At 33.1% G+C, this 13265-nt stretch overlaps 1 pseudogene; it reads left to right on the top strand.

Annotated features, from left to right (window-relative positions):
* Positions 1–1505: 1505 nt before the first annotated feature.
* Positions 1506–2446, top strand: LOC149576322 (pre-mRNA-splicing factor SLU7 pseudogene; annotated as a pseudogene).
* Positions 2447–13265: the final 10819 nt, after the last annotated feature.

Here is a 13265-nt window from a genome sequence, read left to right as displayed (position 1 = left end):
TGAAATTGAATATCTTCCACCTAGTAATGCTTCATGACTCGCCACTTTGGGAGTGTTTAGTGTCCATACTAGAGAGCCTATGTTTTACATTTTGAGTCATTTTGAGACCATTTAGCTAGGTTTTGAATCCCTCATAGTTGGTCATTTATTGATGTCATGCTGATGTAATTTGTTCTAAATTTTGGGAAGCCCTGTTTGACTTGTTATAACTTTGACCCAGTTGATTAAAATCCTAAAATTCCTTTTGCATTTCATTTTGGATGTTAGAGAATTCCTATGTTTCAATTTTAAGCTTATGAAAAATTCATTTGATCAGTTTTCAAATGCAATTCCAAATGCAATTTTTAATTTTTTACTAGTGTCAAGAGATGCAGATTTGTTAGTATTCCTCTTCGTGATGTTATATCTCAAAATAAATGATAGGTGAGATCAAATGGAATGTACCACTATGTTCCACTCTAAAAATACTTCAAGTGTGTCAATTTTCAAGTCTTGATGAAACTATCTGCACACTTTTCGAGGTCAATTCTATTTGCAAAAATCACCTTTTTGTCAGTGTTTCCAGTCTACAAATTCTGAAAAGCCCACTTTGACCGCTCGCCAATTGTGTCTTGTTATTTTTTATGAGCCCAAATCCTAGATTTATACTCTCCTTGTGATAGTGAACCAATGCCCCTATTTTTTTTCCCCAAGTGTTAGTTTGCCCAATTTTTAGAGTACATTCTGAACGCGATTTATTATTTTCTGACTTGTTTTCCTGTAGGCAATTTTTGAAAGAGCAACTTCGACAGTCAATATCTTTTGACTGAGAATTTTTCATGAGATGAGATTTGACAGGGTAGGAATATGCATAACAGAGAATTAGTATTTTTTATTCTAAAGCTTGACCAGGTGTTCTGGTCAGTTTTTAAGGCCATTCAAATGACCTCCTAACGCAAGATTGATAGTTTTCAAAAAGATGTAAAATGAGCTTCAAATTCTCTTTTAGTGGTTGAATTTGTTTCAAATTAGTGCTAGAGGTGAATGAGTTAGTTTTGATAGTTTAGGTAATTGAAATTTTTTTTTTTTTAGTCGAACCCACTTTTGGCCTGACTAATATCATTTGATTAATGAGATGTGGATTTTGGGACTAGTGGATCTTTTTAAAGGGGAGGATTTTTGATGTTTTAAATCAAGTGCAACCATGATTTTATGCCTCTTATCTACTAACAACATCAAGAATAGAGTAAACCATTTCAACAGATGCATAAACTCCTTTTCTTGGAGCTAGTCAACATAGACTACAAGGAGCCACATGATAGAAGATTGGAATAATTTTGATACTTGTTTCACTTTTTCTTGCTGTATCCCACACATCTTTTATAAAGTTGGTGTATTTTAATGATAAGTACTTCTTGTTGTATACTTCCATTGGATATTTGGCAATGTATAATGGCAACTTCTCCATTATCTTAGGTACTTGATGTGCAATTTTCTTTAGCCCCCCCCTCTTCAATCTTTGATCTCTACATCAAATTGAGCTGGTAAACCAGTAGCCATGGTGATAGCCTCAGGGTCTTTTAAATCAAGAGAAGATCATAGAAAGCAGTTGGAGTTAGAAGAGGCCTGAAAGGCTAGACTTGCACCAGCAGAACTTGATGAAGATAGAAAGGAGATCAATCCTCACATCCCTCAGTATATGTCATTAGCTCCATGGTATCTCAATGCAGAGAGGCCAAGTTTGAAACATCAAAGGAAATGGAATTCAGATCCAAACTATTCAAATGACTGGTATGACATAGGTGCAAAGGTCTACTAGGCTGATAGATATAGAAAAGATGCATGCATAAATTGTGGGGCAATGACACATGATAGTAAGTCTTGCATGGAAAGGCCTCATAAAGTTGGAGCAAAATGGAAAAACAAGTGAATAGCACCTGATGAAAAGGTTGAAGCTTTTGAGATAGATTATGATGGCAAATGAGATTGTTGGAATGGATATGATCCAATCACATATGCCCATGTTATAGATAGGTATGATGCCAGGGATGATGCAAGGAGGAAATTTTAGAAAGAACAACAATTGATGAAACTAGAGCAGAAAAATAATAATCCTGAAGAAGATGATGAGGATGCTCTAAAGATCGATGAAGCTAAGGTTGACAAGAGCAAGCAAATGGACTTTGATAAGGTAGAAAAGTATGTGTGTACCATAGGAGGTGGTAGCATAGGTATAGTTAGAAACTTACAAATTAGAGAAGACACTACCAAGAATCTTTTGAATTTGAATGGAAATTTAGCTCATTATTATCCAAAGACTCGATCCATGAGAGTGGATCCTCAACCTAATAGTGATCCAAATGAGAAGTTCTATGGGGGAGATAATGAATATAGAACCATTGTCCAAGCTCATGATTTTAAGCAACTAAATATACATGCATTGGAAGCCACGGGTCAACATAGGTAGGGAGAGTTTGGAGTTATCATTTTCTTAGCTCCACTTTAATAACCATGGCCCAAGATGGAACAAAGGAAGACATTAACACCTCTCCTTGCAGGGGTTCCCCATTCTAGAATCTGTGAGTAGGGTTGAGGAGAGCAAGATTTTAAACACTAAAGTAAATATTAATCAGGCAAAAGAGAGCATGGTTGGTGTCATTATAGACAAGCAATTTTCATGTTTTCATTCAGACCCTCATTTTATGCATCTTCGTAGGAACAAATTGACTCGAGGTTTTAGCATATGTTCTTTGATAAAAGTTCTTTGAATCTTCAGCTATTGACAAGAGAGGCAAACCAAAGAAAAAGAGAAAATGTGATCAGAAGCATGGAAAGTTTTATACTATATATGAGCATCATCATGTTGTTTTAGATGATTGTAATACATAGATGAAGAAGCTCTATGTGAAGACATGGTGGCATGAACAGGAGAGTCAATGTTGCAAAAAACTCAATGCAAGGAAGCCTGTGACATGAGGGATAGTATGCCCATGCTAAACAAAGACTTGGTAGCCACACATCAGAGAAAAATTTAAAAAATAATGCAAAGTAGTCAATAGGGGAGCTGCCGATTGAAGGTGAGAGGTAGCACAAATGAGAGGTAATTTGAAAACATTGAACCCACATTGCCCAGATGGGGATATTTTAAATGCTTAAATACAATTTTGCACATATATCATAATGTTTGTAAGACTGGGCCTTTTAATATGCAAAGCAAGCACCCGATTGGACCCATGGATGCTAGATAGTAATGTAAGATGATTTTGATGACCTGTGATGATGTGTGATGATGTGGCATGACATGGAAACTCATTGGAAAAGTTGAAAATTTGGCAAGGTGTTATGTTGCCACCAGAAAATGGCAAGGTTTTCCAGTCGTGACATAGTGACCTGCTGAAAAACCTTGAGACCTAGTGAGAAGAATGTAGGACCCAGTTGTAGTAGACTTGACAAACTAGAATCTAACACATGGTAGCATGAGGTAAGAAAACTACTAATAAATTGCTAACATGGTGGTCCATACCATTTGATGCACTAGATGGCAACACATGACACATCTGAAAGCTATCACTATGTCACCAAGAAAAAGTTTTAGGGAGGTTAACAAAGTGACATGGTGACCCAATAAAAAGTTAACATGTGGCAGTGAGCTAGCAATGAGGTAGATGAGTTAGGAATTGACATGTGGTAGAAGTTTCAAATGTGGCATGCTTCCCATGGTGTTGACGTGGTAGAGAATGACATGTGTCACAAGATCACTATGTCGCTAATGATGTGGCAAAATACTAACTAGGATAGTGACATAGTGACTGAGGATGTGGCATGATGACATGGCATGCTGATGTGGAAAAGTAGAGGACCAATGAGATGATGCAACATGACATCCAAATGGTGAATGTCAGATAGCTATGCAAGAAAAGAGCCAATCAAATAATGACACATGTCACCAGCAGTCAACCAAGATTGACTTAGATAGAAAAATGAGGGAAATTTCAAAAGTTTTAAAAGATTAATTTTTTGATATTTTTCCCAAAAAGCTATGTGGGTCAGATTTTAAAATCAAATTTGAATTATTATATAGTTCAGAGTTTATAAAAGATCAATTTTTTTCAAATATGTTGTATGAAGCCTAATAGGAGCTAATTATTCAAATCAAGATTCAGTTGGTTTTCAATATGCCAATATAGCAATATTATATATTACCAAAACCAAGAGAAGACGAACTTTCCAATTATGGAGTTTGTTTTTGGATAGGTGCTCACTAGTTCAAGTTATAAGCAAAAATGTAAATTTTGGGCCTTGTAGGTGAAACTAATGAAATTTGAAAATGCAATTACAAGCATGGTAAAAACACATGGTAAAAGCTTTGTTGGGTTAATTCTAAGAATATTATGCCTTTTTGGTATAATTTTGCTCCAATTTGCAATGATGATGCAGGATTTGATTTACTAGTTGTAGAGAGAGATTAGAGAGATTCTTTTCACTTCTTGAGGAGGTTTTTCAAGTGGACACATGTCAAATACAATTTTTTTTTGAGAATTCCTTCTTCTGAATCATTCTCTTTCTTTCTCATGGTAGAGGTTCTTGTTTTGAAGAAAAAAAAGGACTCACTATTGTGATACCATAGGGGTTCCAATCTTGAGTTTTTCTCAAACCTGTGAGACCAATGGTTCTAGTTTTGATGTGTTTTCATTACTGTGATACCGTTTTCTTCAGCAATTTCTCTTGTAAGAACAACATTAGTGAAGATAAATACAAAAAGTTCAAATCTATTAGGTTTTTCTATGTTTTGATTTCATGCATATGAATGTATAATTTCAAGGAAATGAATACAATTGAGCGAAAAACTCTTTAGTTTCATTCTGATTCTCATCTCACTCTTCTATTATCTACAATGTTTTGTGTTTAATAACAAAGAGCTTAAAGTCATTTGAAATCTCTTAAGGTTGTATGTCTGGATAAGTCTAATATTGGAACAAAGAGCCAAGTAAATGCTTATTTACCTTGACAGGGTTATAGGTTTCATTATGTGATGTCCCCATATTAGTATATAATTTAAATAATAAATAAATGTTTTATAGAAAGTAATATTGATAATGATATTAAAATAATAATATTTTTATAAAGTAATAATAATTCTAATTATATAATACGATCATATAATGTTATAATATAATATAGCAACATCCTATATTATAATCTAATAATATAGTTGGTATATTATTAAATTAAAAATGCAAAAGGAACAACTCGAGTGAGAAATACTTAGAGATATTTATTACTCCAAACCATGAGTCAAATTCCAAAGCCAAAGTAAATAATTGAACCTAGTTGTTGTTCCATTCTTGCCTAATGATTATCGATCATTAACGTGAATAAATAAATAAACAATAGGTTATATAAACATATATTAATTAATTGTATCATGATATATAAATTATAATATATTTATAATATCAACTAACTAAAATAATAAATCATATCATATTGCTTTATTACATATTACTTATTATTGAAAGAATAATAATAAAGACAATTTATGTATTATGTTGACTCTATTAATCAAAGGCAAATGACATAATGGATACAATCTAGGTAATATCAAGTGAAGCCAAGAGTATGTTAATCCAATGAGTGTAGACATTATTGTCATGCTCAGTATGGATTCCTAAATACCCCCATAATATTAACAATGATTGCCATCAAATGGATACATGATGTCTATGTCGATGACAATCAATGATGGTTGGAGAATTCATAAAAGGGAGACTAAGACATGAGTAAACTAGAACCATTTTATTATAATAATGTCATAAGAATAGTTATATAATATATAATTGAGGTGATAGAAATTAGGAAATATTACATATTCAATATGCCTCATATTTATTAATGTTCTAGATATAATGACAAAATAATACATAGTCATCTATCACATTGCTTCTTAGGATAATGATAAAGTGGTTTAGGAAATGCTATCTTTATCCCAAATAGGAAGCCCAATAATAATTAGTTAATGTATGATTATAAGGGTTAAATACACCACAACCAATTAGGCATGATTTCACCAAAGAGTCACAACTCTTAAAAAGAAAGGTATATTGGATATATAAGGTAATAAAAATTAGGGAGATAAAGAATTCAAAAAAAATGATGGACCAACCCATCATAATCCTCATTGTAAACTGGCAATTTCAACACCGATTGAACAATAAGGGAATGACAAATAGAAGGGAAAAATATGGAAAAAGGATTCAAATAAAAGAAAAAAAATTGAAATAAACAAATGACCCCCAAAAGGGTTCATTACACATTAGGAGGATATTCAGTAAGTAGTGAGATCTTTATGAACATAGATGTCTATTTACAAGGTGAATGGATAGATCAAATATCTAATTATATGAATATGTCTCAAGTATCCATATGTATGTATTTGATTCAAAGAATTGCCTAATAGGTTAGGCACTGATCATTTATAGGATCAATATGTTTATATTGTTGCATATTTGGTGTTTTGTTGAATTCAACATTATTAATCAAATGCTTTTCCCTTTCATGTTGAAGAGCTAAAAAGGATGCCCTCACTCAGCTTGTGAATTTCATAAGTTTGCATTTAGCTATTACAGATATATGTTATTGCATAAGTCATTAGGAGAAATAAGGGTTAAATCTGCTTAATAGATTCAAGAATATGTTTTTGCACTAGTACCATATTAATTGAATTTGAGGTCCACCCATCTAGGTTTTGTAGAGCCTAAAGTAGAAGAAGGTTCAAGTCTTATAGTTTGTGTGGTGTCTGAAATGATATGTTAAAGATGGGAGTTAGCTGCCCTTAGATGTACCATATTCTCATCGAAGTAATTTGAAACCTATAATGTTTCAAAACACCAACAAAATGATGACTCTGCTGGGGAGATAAGATGGCAATCCATTTTGTTACAAGGAAAAAAATCTTTGGTGTTAATTGAATATTTTAGTCCTTAGATAGTAAATAGCATTTTCTAAATTTTTGTGATAGACAAACCTTGAGAATTTGAAAAGGATTCAATAAAATAGGAAGAATTCACTACAACAGTGAGGAATTATGGTGTTCTTTTCATATCCTTGTTGAAATTTTATCTTCCCCAGTAAACTTTGTTGTTTTATAGCAGTAGTTCTTAAATTGGATGCAAATTGTGTTGAGAAATGAGTATGCCTTCAATCAGTTCAATTTGGTTTGAGTTGCTATTGTAATTTCAGAGTCAAGAAAGTTATGTTTCAGCTTTCTGTAGAGGTTTCAAATTCAAGATAAATCTAAAGATGTGTCTTCTATCTATTATTGTTTCAAATTAGTTTGTGGTATCTTCAAGACTAATGCAATTCATGTCTCACTTATTGTGAGTGGTGACTCAAAGTTAATCTCTATACCAGTGTAGTTCTATAGATAAATTGTGATTAGTTGCTACAAGAAAAGAGTAGATTCAAAGAGGTTGAAACATTCAAATGGTTAGTAAGATTTGTGATGTACTAGTTTAAATAGTTCAGTAAAGAGTTGATAAAATTTTGGGTCTACTATTGTAAATAGTGGACAAAGAACTTTCAGCCATCCAGATCTTGAGGTATTTTTATTTTCATGTATTATCTTTTCATGAAAATTGATTGTTAAAAGGTAGTGTTCTCCATCAAGTGAGTTTTAGCACTAAGAAGAGGAGAATAGTTTGAATAGTTTCATACACTTCATTGGATTGAGTTTCAGCTTATTGTATAAATTTTTTGAAGTGTATTTGAAGAGATTTATTTGGTAGAAGGTTGTATAAATCCACTACAAGTAGTGAATCTAATATTTATTATTGGTGAATGAGTTTCAAATCTTTGAAGAATGTCAAGTTTCCTTTCATCTAGTATGTAACTTGTTAGTGAAATTTCTAGATCTATTTCTACCAAGTAGTATATGCCATTAAATTTCAATGGCATTCATGGTTTCCCAAATCTCATTCCTAATGATATTAGAAAACATTTTTCTAAATTTAATGGGAACCGTACTATTTTAGCTAGTCATCATATTCAGATATTCAATGATTTGATGGGTGACTATGAGACTTCTCATGAGGATGTGCACATGAAATTATTTGTTCAAACTTTAGAAGGTGATGCTAGAGACTAGTTTTCCTTTTTACTAGCATGTTGTATTTCATCTTGGAGTGAGTTGTATTCAGCCTTCATGGAGAAATTTTCAGAAAGGGTAAGTATATCCGATTCATATGGTAAATTTTTAAGGATTCATATTGAGAATGATGAACTTGTTCCTCAATTTAATATCAAATTTACAAGAACCTCGAATGAGATCCCTGAGAAATGTAGGCCAAAAGATCAAGTGTGTCTAATAGTTTACCTAGATGCATTTGATAAGAAAATGAGTTATTGGTTAAGAGATAAAGAACCCAAAACTTTATATCAAGATTTTATGACAGTTATGGATATTGAAAACAATTTGAAGTATGGACTTACTAAGAGTCATTTCTCTAGGGGTATTTGCCTGCATGATGAAGTAAAAAATAAAGAGTAGTATCATGTTCAATATTCAAATACAGATTAGTGTATACTTTCCCCTATTGTTTTAGATAATCTTATTGAAAATTTAGAATAAAAAACATATGATGTTGAAGTTGAAGTCTCCTTGTGTTAAAGGGGAGATAATCTTTCTCTTGCCAAATAGAGTACATATGTTTGTAGTACTTCAGCAGTAAATGTTAAGGTTTATTCACTTGATAAGTTATATGTAGGAGATTTAATTTTAGTTGTCACTTCTCCAATTGATAATTTTCTTTGTGTTGAGAACGTAATTAATCATGAAGTTGTGAGGCATTCATCTGAGTTTTATATGGATGAAGAAGCTGAAAATTGTGTTTCAAGTGATGTGAACAATGTTGCTGATATTCTATATAATCAAGAGGCACAATATGAAGAAAATGATGAGAGTGGTTACTCAAATCAAAGTGAGGAAAATGATATTACATGTTCATCTTCATATGAGTCTAATGCTGATTGGAAAGAAGAGAGAAATGAGGAAAGTAAGTGTTCTTATCCAAGTAAAAATATAATTTCTTCTTTTAAATCTGAAAATGAAAGTGAAACTCCATCTTTGAGTTGTATAAACTAGCATGTAGTTGAAAGTTTTGAAGACGATTTGTGTACACAATGTGAAGACAAAGAGATTATTTACAAAGATCAATTACCTAGTTGTGTAGATAAATGCCATGGGGTTGTCTGTAACTATAATCATCAGCATATAAGTAATTCTATAGTTATTGCAACAACACCTAGTGATAAAATAAAAGATAATTGGTGGGTAAGTCATTTGAATCATCTTAGTGAAGATGATGTGAGTAATATTGATTTATATTCTGCATACTGAATTGATGAAGTGGATGTTATGTCTTCAAGTAATGATGATGATGATTCTAATTTTTCCTCTTCATATGCTGAAAGTTCTCATGAGAATGATGTCAAAAATGGTTTTAAGGTTTATTCTAATGCTTTATATGTTGGAGACTTTGATGATGATCAACCCATCTTTTGTCAATATGTTCAAAGAGGACCCTTGCATGGAGTTATCAATCCATTGTTTGAAGAGGACATGGAAGTTTCAAATTTAGTTGAGAATGAGTTTAATGGTGACATACTATCATATTGTTGTAACAAATTAGATTGTTATTCTTCCATATGTGATAATGAATATACTAATTAGCATTTCAATTGTGATCATGAGGGCGAAGTGTTAGATGAAATGGTTATTAAAAATCAGCATGCACCTTGTAATGAATTTTATGATGAATACTCTAATGTGATGACTAATCCACTTGCTGATTTCAAAGAATCATTGGAGGGCTCTGGATTAGTTTCAGATGCTAAAATTGATGATATTTGTGAGTATAAATCTGATTGCTCGTGTGAATACTCTCTGACTATACATAATGATGCATATTTTCAAGGTATGTGTGATCCTTTTTTGCATGTTGAATATGATGCCTTCATATTCGAGAATGATAGCATGCATGATTCATTTGATGAAGAGAATTTTCAGTTTGAGTCTGATATGTTTGAGCATGCTAATTAGAATTTTCATAATGAGCAAGTGGTTGAGAATGAATCTAGTTTTTATATGCATTATGAAAGTGAAGGTGTAAATTCAGTTTGGCCAAGTGAGTTGTTCCATAATGCTAATCTGATTGATGAGATTGATATGAATAATAATGGTAGTTTACCTCATAAGAATGACAATGAGAATTAGGTATATGGTAGAGGTAAAAGTTTTTATTGAAGTTTGGTGGCTCAAGGTCATCACTTGTACATAGTAGGAGTAGTTTTCTTGCTTTCAATAAAGTTGTTTGAGAGAAGTTTTTGGGAATGGTCTATTTCTTCCAAAGAAATGAATCCTTTCCATGCCCACAAGGGACATGCATCCCCAGATAGAGCCATTGTTGGGACTCAAAATCAAAGCCCTAATTTTGAGTACCATTGCAAAAATTAAGTCCTATAAATGGTTTTTGATGCATATATACCTTGCTATCCATTTGAGGCCCATGAGGTGTTTCATGAAGTTGAATTGTCACTTTGAGTCATTTCATGAAGTCCCATTTTGAGCAATTTCCAATTTCTCATGAGCCCAAATCCTAGTTTTATACTCTCCTCATGATAGTGAACCAACACCCTAGTTTTTGTTTCCCCAAGTGTCAATTTACCCAATTTTTAGAGTCAATTTTGAATGTGATTTATTGTTTTCTAACTTGTTTTCCAGTAGGCAATTCTAAAAGGGAAACTTCAACAGTCAATATCTTTTGACTAAGATTTTTTTATGAGACAAGATTTGACATGGTAGGAATATGCATAACAAAGATGTTGGAATATTCAAATAGGAATAATGCTTCTAAGAGGGGGGGGGGGGGGGGGGGGGGGGGGGGGGTGAATCAAAAGTATTGTACTTTGACCATTAAAACTTTTAACTGAAAGTAGATTGCATGCATATAAATACATCAAACAATTATGAAAAACACATATATGCACCACCACATAACACTTGAGATTTTGGTAACCCAGAAACCCTCTAGGAATAAGAAGGTAAAATTGGGATGGAGATGATACCCACAAAAATTACTACAGCAATAATGTTTAACCACTTCTAATGATCTGCCTTGTTAAAGGCCTACTCTGTTAAAGGCTGCAACACACTTTTAAATGTGACCTTGTTAGAGGATTTACAAACACTTTACAAGAAGTGTTACCTTGTTAAAGGATTTAATCACCTGTTTAAAGGATCTACAAAATAGCTGTTAAGCTAACCTATCACCATAGGGTTTCTTTTCTAACACAATTGCTAGAGAGTATAGGTATAATAAACCTGATAGCTTACAATCCTTTGATTGCTGAATACTAGCACTTGTTTTTCTTTCTCTGATCTTGATCTTCTGTGATTTGATACTCTTCACTCTGAAAAATAGTTTTGCTTACACACCCTTGTCCATCCACTCATATAATGAGATTTAGTCTTCCTTATAAAGACATTAGAAGACTTAGGGTTAGGTATGGATCTACGATCCATATTGAATCTACAATCCATATTGAATCTCTATTTCCTGCTCATTCCTTTCACATTTACTATTGGTTGCATGTAGATTGCATAGGAAAGACAAAAGATTTGTTCTTATCTTTTTAATCCTTTGAAATTTGTCATATGTCGGCCATGAAAATAGTTTACATCTGCATTTGTAAAGTTACAAACTCATATGTACATTCTGTGTTGCTCAGAACTTACTGATTCCAGATGCTCGGCACATGTAACAAACTAGCTTACTCAACTCCTATTGTAATTTTGTATTGCTTAGCATCGTCTATGACTCGACACTCAAATACCACTTGGCACTTGTATCATGCTCAACACCTAAAAGCTGCTTGGCACCTAAAGATCACTCGACACTTGATCTTCAATTGACACCTGATCTTCACTCGACACTTGAAGGTTGTTCGGCACCTGAAGATTACTCAGCACTTGAAGGCTTTCCTGACTCGGCTCATGTTGTGGCTCGACATACATGGTGTACTCGGCTCCAATGTAGAAAGTGGTTAAGTGTGTTGGCACTCAAGTGTCAAAAACCATTTTGAGGCTAACAATCTCCCCTTTTAACATGAGTGACAAAAACACTTAACTGAACTTATGAGTACATTTACTAGTCTTCTTGGTGTACATACAAAGGTTTTAAAATCTTAATCAAAATTTTGTAATTTACAATATATATACCTCAAAATTATTGTAACTCCCCCTGAGTTGATTGTGTCATTATCTGTGCTATCTTGTTAACCAAATTTGATGTTGTATATCATGATCCACCTTTTTATCTTATCTCCCCCATTCTCTCATCTCCTTCATTATTGTCTCCCCCTTATCTTGTCTCCCCCTTTTTGACACTTATGTTAGAGAGTTTTAAGGGTTAGGACCATATTTCACCAAAAATGTGTTGTTTACCTCCATAATCATCCTAAGAGTTGCATCCCAATTATGCAAAGCAATATCCAATGATTTATGCTGGAGGGCAGTCTCTGCAGCAAGGTGAATAAGTCCTTCTGAAGTAGAAAGATTAGGGTCTTTCTTGAGAATAGTTTCATCATAGACTTGTTCTTTATTGAGGATTTCCAAATGTGGGGTAATGGAGGATTAGAGCTGTAATAGTTTTGCCTTGATGGTGGCCTCTTTTGCTATTAATACGACTATTTCTTTCTAAGTGTGAAGCGTTTGAGCAAAATGCTTCTCACTTTGAGCTGGATCTTTTGGTAGCTACATGTTAGAAATATTCAAATTTCTCTCTAGGCTCATTATCTTTTGGTTGGTCTCTTGTGTGAAGTATGAAAAGTCACACAACTTTTTGTACAAGAATAATATATTCTCAAGTACCTTTTTCACTTTGTCTATGACCTTTGCCAATTCAATCTGTGAAAGTATTATTTCACTAGATATTTTCTCATTAACTTTTCCTTGAATTTTTCTTTTAGACCATTCCATAAGTTTTGCATTTGTCTCTTGGTCTACATTTGTCACCTGGTCAACAATATATGATAATTGTTCCATGATATGCTTTGACTCATCTCGTGACTGCAAACTAAAGGCATCCATAAAGATGTCTTTAATATCATGCATTGTTTGCTTTTGTTTATACTCCTTCCTGAGTATTCCTTGCCTCTTTATTCGATGCAAGGCTTCCTGTACCTCATTGATTTGATCGATGTTTATTGTTTTTGAGTCATAACTTGGTATG

Source organism: Cupressus sempervirens, chromosome 1 (genome assembly GCF_028749045.1).
Source record: "Cupressus sempervirens isolate cs-2001-9-10 chromosome 1, ASM2874904v1, whole genome shotgun sequence".
Lineage (NCBI taxonomy): Eukaryota > Viridiplantae > Streptophyta > Pinopsida > Cupressales > Cupressaceae > Cupressus > Cupressus sempervirens.
This window is presented reverse-complemented; position numbering and strand designations above follow the sequence as displayed.